Below are 8,564 nucleotides of genomic sequence, written 5' to 3'. Positions count from 1 at the left end.
ACTGGCCACCCACTCCATCATATGCCATGCCGGCCTTCATAGGTGCTCCCTAACGGCACTTTCCCCAGCAGTCTGTTAAGGCTATACGGCAGATCTTTCTCTATAAGAATCCTCACTTATTAACTGTGCATACAGTACAATGTAACTCCATTCTCACGTAAACACTCGGTCTTGCGTAGCCCAAGCATGAATACAAATTTTGACAAATTATTCCCCTTGCCACTGCCATCATTGTCCTCACTCACTTCACTCCTCTCCCCGCACGCCACGCTCACCCCTCCCTTGATACCTCCCATTAACCCCCAATCTGCTCCTGCCTTCACTTTTTCCATAACCCATCCCCCACCCTTGCCCATACCTTTGTAGTGTTGTAAGGACGAGCAGACTTCTTTAGGAGGCACACTCTGTTTATTGTATTATTTCCTTATACATCGCTTAACACACACAGGGATATTCAGTCCCCTCACCCGATACCCTAGGGAGGTACAGCCTCCGGACTTGGCGGGACTCACACGTCTACCGCTAACCTCCTTGATACGTAAGGAGGTACAACCTCCGGACTTGGCGGGACTCACGTCTACCGCTATCCTAGTCCTCCGGCTAGGACCTAAGGGAGGCTATCTGACCCACCGCTGGCCCGGTGGGTCCTGACCACTGGGTATGCCGAGCCTTAGCCCTTAGAAGGGCTGAAAGGCTGGTCCAGGGTCCTAGCTAGGCTTCAGCCCAGTCTTCTGTCTTCGTGCAGGGAGCGAACTCCACGAGGTCCGTTGGGTCACCCGTCTTATACCCCTTCGTGGCCAGGTAGAACCAATCATACATTCCCACGTGGAACCGTCTGATTGGTTCGCACCAAACCCTGGCCACGATCCGTTTCACCTCGACTGACCCCAACCGTTGTACTCAGGGGTAATGCTGCACCGCCCTGGTGGCAACGCAGGTTACGCAACAGCGCGTAGTTAACACCTCTACACCTTCACTCTCCAGCCGCATACCCACTCCCACTCATCCACTGAGGGATGAGGTTCGGTGAGTGAGTGCGTGCCTGCTTGAGTTGGTGGGTGACTTGGTGGGTGGATCGATGAGTGAATATGTGGAGTTAAGTGAGGATGTGAGTGGCGTGTAAGTGGGTTGGTGAATGAGTGAATTAGTGTGTGAGTGGGTTGGTGAATGAGTGAATTATTGTGTGAGTGGGTTGGTGAATGAGTGAATTAGTGTGAGTGGGTGAGTAAATGTACAGTGAGTAGGTGGGTCCACAGTGAATGCTGCACTCACTGTACGTTAAAGTACAAAAGGAAAAAAAAAGTTATGCATATTCATGGATGCTGTAAAGTTTTCCATCATCTTCAGCAACATTTAATTAGCGATAATGATAGCCCTCACACTATATGCAGGGAGTGAGGTGACCTTAGGCCATACTGAGAAAATGTAGCCCTGATTGCGACTGCGGTGGAGAGTGAGGGTAACGGTTTGATCCACGTGGCCGATTCAAGCCCCTGGTTCACAATTGATCATGGTCAGTGATTGTGCTCACCACTACAGAGACAGCTGATTGGTAATGGGTGTTAATCTTAGTTGTAACGTATTAAAGAGACAATGATCCCCCAAGTAGCCCATATAAACTGGTGGGGAAAGTGAAGCCAGTGACAGGGAACAAGCACACACTATTACACTGCACTTTAGAGCACAAAGACAATCTCCCCGTGGAGCCTGCACACACTTTTGAGGCAAGTGCTGATCGCACTTCCCTGACCAGCACCGTCCTTGGCTGTCATTCTCTCCCCATTGCTGATGTTGACACACCATACCAGGTACTCATTTAAGGCAGAGTCACCCTACGGGAGTTCCAGGACCAGAATTTTTTTTATCACTCACCACTGATGCTGTTTACAGATATTGAACCCAGGTCACTTCGTTTGTAATGTAATGTGCCAACGACTTTCTCACCATTCCCCTAAACGCATATAAATACACAATCAAAGACACTTGTATATACACACAGACATGTACACACACAAACGTACACATAGTGTACATATAAACTCACACACTCCTACACATGTACAAGTACAGCCTTTGGTCAGTCTACTGCTGGATAAGGCACTCCCACACCATGGAGGTCTTGGGGGTTATTTGACCAGACATCACCAATCTTGTCAGTGTGGGTTGGTGTAGAGCATAGAGATGAATGTTGTTCCATTGCCATAACGCAGCTCTGCAGGCTACAACAACTGTTGTTATGCATGTTAGTCTTGGGTAGAAGCACCATCCAGCCTCGAGCCTATTTAGATTTTCAGATTTATTAGACCTTACATGTGTAGTGTTGTAAGGACGAGCAGACTTCTTATGGAGGCACACTCTGTTTATTGTATTATTTCCTTATACAACGCTTAACACACACAGAGGGATATTCGGTCCCCTCACCTGATACCCTAGGGAGGTACAGCCTCCGGACCTGGCGGGACTCACACGTCTACCGCTAACCTCCTTGATACCTAAGGAGGTACAACCTCCGGACTTGGCGGGACTCACACGTCTACCGCTATCCTAGTCCTCCGGCTAGGACCTAGGGGAGGCTATCTGACCCACCGCTGGCCTGGTGGGTCCTGACCACTGGGTATGCCGAGCCTTAGCCCTTAGAAGGGCTGAAAGGCTGGTCCAGGGTCCTAGCTAGGCTTCAGCCCAGTCTTCTATCTTCGTGCAGGGAGAGAACTCCTCGAGGTCCGTTGGGTCACCCAACCCGTCTTATACCCCTTCGTGGCCAGGTAGAACCAATCATACATTCCCACGTGGAACCGTCTGATTGGTTCGCACCAAACCCTGGCCACGATCCGTTTCACCTCGACTGACCCCAACCGTTGTACCCAGGGGTAATGCTGCACCGCCCTGGTGGCAACGCGGGTTACGCAACAGCGCGTAGTTAACACCTCTACATCACCCCCTCCTTCGGAAGCTCCAGCCGTCCCGGCTGCAACAATGGGAAACTCCGAAATTACCAACGGTAGAAGAATTGTGAGTGTGCCTCACGAACAACAAGAACAATTAAACCCCTATAAATACCCCCCTTAACAACATAACGTATGTACAAGGCACTAGACATGCCAAAAAAACATTATAACAACCGGCGAGATTTCGCGCGCGTGCGTTTCGCGGGACCATCGTAGGGGATGGCAGGCTTTGTCGGCGGCACAAGGGAAGGAGGAGGATGAGCCAGAGCATCCGGTGGGCCTTTATGCATCTCCACGGGGACACCTGCTGCTCCACGGTCCATTGAGGCCGAACGTGGCCTGCATGGAGCCGTCACTCCCGCGTCATCTGCAGGAGGAATGACACGCCTGCGCTGCGGGTTAGGCACCAACGGGGCAACATCCGGCTCGTCGGACGCGTCGCACACTCGGCCCCCATGTCGTGTGTGTTGTGGAGGGACGCGTGGCGTGACGAAGGGTTTTAACCGAGAGGGGTGAACGCACCAGCGACGCCGTCCCCAGCTAATTTTAACACATTGGGGACGCAGGACTTCCACTACCTCAACCGGGCCTCGCCATGGTCTGAGGAGTTTGGCCGACGTGGACACTGGCACTTGGGGGCAGTGGAGCCATGCCCTGTCTCCCGGTGCCCACCGATGCGTGTACGACCGAGGGTCCCACAGTCGCAAATTCGCCCTTTGGCGGGAAGCCGAATTTTCAATGGCGGCCTCCCGTGCCTCGGCCAACTTACGGAGGTTGAATCGCAAGTGGTCAACGAGCTTTGACTTTTGCGGTGGCTGTTTGATGTCCAGCCGAACGTCGGCGGGAGGAAAGGCATCCCTGCCGTACATTAGAAAGAACGGGGAAAATCCCGTCGCCGCGTGAGGTGCCATACGGTATGCGGCGAGGACCCCCGGAACCTGCAAGTCCCAATCGAGGTGGGATTCATCGACCTGATGGCATAACATAGCGGTGAGAGTTCTATGAAGGCGCTCCACCATGCCGTCGGTCTGGGGATGGTAGGGCGAAGTGCGCACTTTCTTAGTGCCCAACAGGCGGCACACATCAGTCAGCAAGGCTCCTGAAAAATTTCTTCCCTGATCGGTCAGCAACCGTTCTGGTGCGCCCTTGTCCAGGACGTAGCCTTGAACAAAGGCGTCCACAACGGCCGCCACCGACTGGTTGGGGAGGGCCCAGGCCATAGGCCACCGTGTAAAATACTCTACCCCAACCAGAAGGTACTTATTACCCCGTGGCGTAGTAGGAAAAGGGCCCAAAATATCGAGAGCCACCAACTCATTTATACGAGAGACCGAAATGGGTTGCAGGGGTGGACATGCCGGTTTAGCCGGCGGTTTACGTTGCGCACAATGGGTGCATCCCAGCAAAATGTCAGTGACGTCGCGCAGCATGCCCGGCCAGAAAAATTGCAACCGCAACAACCCAATGGTCTTATGAACACCCAGGTGCAATAAACGCTCATGCGCCGCCCATACGGCCTTGCATCGCAAGGCGGATGGCACGACGATTTTATGTTGACACGAGTCAGCATCCCAATGCATCAACAAGCCACGCTTCATGACAAATGAATTAAATTTGCCCTGTCTTGGAACCGCATTATTCGCGTGGCGACGCAACCTCAATAATGACATGTCCTCGCCCTGGTGCCGACCCCATTCGGCCAAAGTTAGTCCCAGCAAATCGTCACTGGCCATTGGATCTGCATGATCCAACATCGGCGCTGAGGCGGCGGGAAGTGCGGCTGACACCGTTGTGAGAGGCGCGACCTGCGCAGGCAGTGGCGGCTTACAACGGCCCGAGCCGAAAAAACACGCACATTTTTGAGCCGGCGGAAGGCGAGACAACGCATCGGCATTCGTGTGTTGTGCACCCCTACGGTAAGTGACATTGAAATCGTAGTCCTGAAGGACTTCGAGCCACCGAGAAAGCTGCCCGGACGGTTGGTCAACCCGCAGAGCGTACTGTAAAGCCGAATGATCAGATCGCACGGTAAAATGCTGACCATACAGGTACGGCCTGTATTGCTGAATAAAAAAAACAATGGCCAGCAGCTCACGTCTGGTCACACAGTATCTTTGTTCAGCAAGAGACAAGACTCTGCTACCATAGGCAACAACCCTTTCAATGCCATCAACTTTTTGTGACAGAACACCCACAATCCCCGTATTGTTAGCGTCGGTGTCCAACACGAATGGCACGGAAAAATCGGGGTACGCAAGGGACGGTGCCGTCACGAGCGCGTTCCGCAAGGAGTCGAACGCAGCCTGTTCTGCGTCCCCCCAATGAAACGCCACCCCTTTTGACGTAAGGGCGTGGAGCGGCTTGGCAATCGTCGCGAACCCAGCAACAAACCGGCGGTAGTACGACGCAAAACCAATAAAACTACGAACATCGCCCGCAGATGTAGGGGTCGGCCAATGTTGAACACATTTGTTTTTTTCAGGGTCGGTAGAAATGCCCGAGCGGCTAACTATGTGGCCCAGATAGCGCACAGACTCACGCAGAAGGTGACACTTCTGCGGCTTGAATTTCAAGTTAGCGGCCCGCATTTTCAAGAAGACAGCACGCAACCGTTCGATGTGTTCGCCGAACGTGCGGCTAAAGACGATGACGTCGTCAAGATAAATGAGACATGAGTCCCACTGGAGCCCAGCGAGGACCAGCTCCATGAGCCTCTGGAACGTCGCTGGGGCCGAGTGGAGACCCATGGGCAATCTATTAAACTCGAAAAGGCCCTGTGGTGTCCGAAAAGCAGTCTTAGGTTTTGACGATTCGTCGAGGGGGAGTTGCCAAAACCCCGACAGAAGGTCCAAGGTGGAGAAATAGTGCGCCCCTGCCAGGGCATCCAATGACTCGTCCATACGAGGGAGAGGGTAGGCGTCCGCTACCGAGATTTTATTTAGGCGCCGAAAATCAACGCAAAAACGGAGACTACCATCGTGCTTTTTGACCAGCACTATTGGAGCACCCCAGGGACTAGTGGAGGGAGAAATTATATCGGCCTTCAGCATGTCATCCACAGCCGATTTAACATGCTGTTTCTCCGCCGAGCTAAGCCGAAACGGGTTTTGTCGAATCGGGGCAGCGTCACCAGTATCAATGTGGTGACGCAGCAGCTTGGTGCAGCCAATATCAAATTTAGATTTACTAAAGACATCGGAAAATTCTCGCAGAAGAGCGCGCAATTTAATTCGCTGCGAATCAGACAGATCACCCGTGTCTGTGCAGAGCGCGTCCAACCATCTCTCATCCGATTCGGAAGGAGGTGGGACCTGCGGCGTGTCATGCACGTGTCCCGCGACTCCGGTCCCCAACGGCACCGGGGTCGCGTGAGCGAGCACAGTTCCTTGCGGAATGACGGTTGTGGACAATCCGACATTCAAAACCTGCAAGAACGGCTCCCTGTCGGCTGCTACGAGGGTCTGTGCAGCCACCAAATCTAACCCCTTAGCAGCTGCGTTTGAAGGCCCCAGCAAAATGCCATGTGCCGAGGCCTCCGGGGCTAGCGGTTTTTTAAGTTGCAAGGGCACGAGCATTTGTGTCCCTAGTGGAATGCGGACTGTGCTCGCAACAAACGCCTGCACCGAGGCACTAGCCATGCGCGGATGTGAGAGTGTGGGCAAGAACGCCATCCGTCGACCCGACGGGAGTTCGATGCAGCCTTGATCTACAAGGATCTTAATAGGCATTTTCGCGAGAAAATCAGTGCCTAACAAACACGGCACGGCGAGGGAAGAAGAGACCAAAATAGGCCCTGCCAATTTAATGTCTCCAATCGAAATTTGCGCCCGAATTTGCCCAATAATGCCAAGTGAACTGCCATTAGCGGCGAAACACGGGATAGAAACCCGTTCCAAGGGGCGGCATCGTACGGGCAGTATATTGTAAATCAGATCCGAAATGATCGTAGCCGACGCACCAGTATCGACCAACACGCGAAATTCCACACCCTCGATTGATCCGACAACCACGGACGAACCTGCCGTCGCCGCGACTACCCTATGGGCCAACTCAGACCACTGCCCAGGTCCGAGTGGCCGCGAACAAACGCCAGAATACCCCCCATCACACGCCGAATCGCGAGCCCTTCTTATGGTGCGTTGCAGTGTGTATGGTGTGAATGAGGGCCGAGCGTGAGAGGCGTCGCGACTTGCCTGGTTTTGCCGCGATGCCGTGGACGTCCTGTAGTCCTGGCCCCGGGATGCGGAGGGGCGTTGTCGAGGCGCACGGCAGTCAGAGGAGATGTGGCCTCGTCGGCCACAGTTGAAGCACGTCACGTCGCCGCATGGAGCAGGCCGTCCCCGCTGCTGGTCGTTGCGGCGACCAGCGTGGTCGGACGATCGCCGGCCCGTTGACCTGGTCGCCATGAAGGCCCGGTCGGGGGAGAACTCGGCATCCCTGCTGGCAAGCTCCGACGTCGAAGCCGAGGCGGCGATGGTCGATTCCGTGTGGAGCAGCAGATGTGCGTGGATGCACCGAGCGGCTCGTAGCGAGCACATACTGTCATCGTCCACCGCTTGGATGACGATGCGCAGCTCGCGCGCCAGCTCCAGCATCTTCTGGAGAACGATGGCATCGATGGCCTCGTCGTCCATGCGAGGGTAACCCGCTCTTGCCATCGCCAGTAGAGCGGTCCGGAATGCCAACGGAGACTCTTTAGGGCGGCGTCGCCTGTCGTAAAATCGGCTGCGGACGTCAGATGGAGGCCCGTACACGTCGGACATCCGTCGAAGGGCCGATTGAAGAGTCGCCCTTTGTTGCCTGGGGATGGTGAGGAGCGAGGCGAGAGCGTCGTCATCCAAAGTGGCCGGTAGTGCTCGGAGCGCCTGTGCGTCCGACCAGCCCACCATCTCTTGGTGGCTCAGGAAGCGACGCTGGAACGCCGCCCAGTCGCCCCCTTCAGATGTGAATTCTCGGAAGATGGGCAGGCGTTGTTGGAGGGCGGACGTCGTCTCCCCCTCAGCTTGTACCGTCTCGAGCCGGAGATCGGCGATTTCCCGGCCGATAGTCTACTGTACCGTGTCGGTACAGTGATGACGCGGCGTCCGCTGAGGAACTTGAATCCGCAGCGTCGCGTGCTGATGACGTTGCGGGTTGTGATGGGCCCCCCGCGTTCCCAGGATGCCCCTGGCTTCCGCTTCCGGCGGAATCACGTGGTTCCCCGGCGGGAAAATCAAAATGTCTGCCCTGGCCGATGGCGGGAACGTCTGCCGGCGGTTGACTCGGCCTGCCCGCAACCTCCAAGTTGATCTCTTCGAGAATGGAGGCCGTGGCGTGTAGGAGTTGAGCGAGACGGCCGTGTGCTGCCCTGAGTCCGTCCCCCATGGCAGGGGGAGCAACCGGCTGCTCAACCGGTGGCTGGGCGGCCGTCAACGCGGCAGCGTTTTCAGCGGAGCTGGCGGTGCATGCAGGTGAGACAGCGTTATCTTCGTTCTGGCTCCGCGCGTGGGCTGAACTTCTGGTTTCCATTTCCAACCACTTCTGACTCCAGTTGTAGTGTTGTAAGGACGAGCAGACTTCTTATGGAGGCACACTCTGTTTATTGTATTATTTCCTTATACAACGCTTAACACACACAGA

Source organism: Petromyzon marinus (assembly GCF_048934315.1).
Source record: "Petromyzon marinus isolate PM22_M1 ecotype Great Lakes invasive population chromosome 84 unlocalized genomic scaffold, UKy_Petmar_22M1.pri1.0 chr84_unloc.4, whole genome shotgun sequence".
Classification (NCBI taxonomy): Eukaryota; Metazoa; Chordata; class Hyperoartia; order Petromyzontiformes; family Petromyzontidae; genus Petromyzon; species Petromyzon marinus.
This window is presented reverse-complemented; position numbering follows the sequence as displayed.